The following is a 409-nucleotide window of genomic DNA, read 5'->3' on the forward strand; positions in this document are numbered from 1 at the left end:
CTCCATGCTTCCAAGAGAAGCCAACAATGGTCAAGCAGGACCTTTGACTTATCTTCACGTAGATGGTACTGGTAAAAGAAAGGAGCCAGGGGCTCCTCCCAAGCCCACGGGACCCCTGAGGAACAGATCCTCAAACGACCTCAAGAGTGAAAACAAATCAGTTTATCTGGTCCAATGGTATGTCCTTAAACACCCAAAAGGGAAGTATAACCAAAGATTAAAGGGGCCAATATAATTTCATAAGAGCACACATATATATAAACTAAAAGTTACTTGGCAAACAGCAAAGCCAGAAAGGTGATACCTTCAGTCGAGTTATTGGCCAGGATAGATAAAGGCTCTTCCAGACAGTAACCCAACATACTACAGGAAAAATGAACAGCAGACCCCAATTCTATCCAAAGGAATA

The 409-nt window shown here is 42.8% G+C and overlaps 1 protein-coding gene across 1 annotated transcript in view; it reads right to left on the minus strand.

Moving 5' to 3' along the window:
- Strbp (spermatid perinuclear RNA binding protein) overlaps nt 1-409 on the minus strand; it is an 81,213-nt gene that overhangs the window by 29,023 nt on the left and 51,781 nt on the right. The gene's annotated exons all lie outside the window — the stretch shown is intronic.

This window comes from Nannospalax galili, unplaced genomic scaffold (assembly GCF_000622305.1).
Source record: "Nannospalax galili isolate Female #2095 unplaced genomic scaffold, S.galili_v1.0 scaffold290, whole genome shotgun sequence".
In the NCBI taxonomy this organism is placed as follows: domain Eukaryota; kingdom Metazoa; phylum Chordata; class Mammalia; order Rodentia; family Spalacidae; genus Nannospalax; species Nannospalax galili.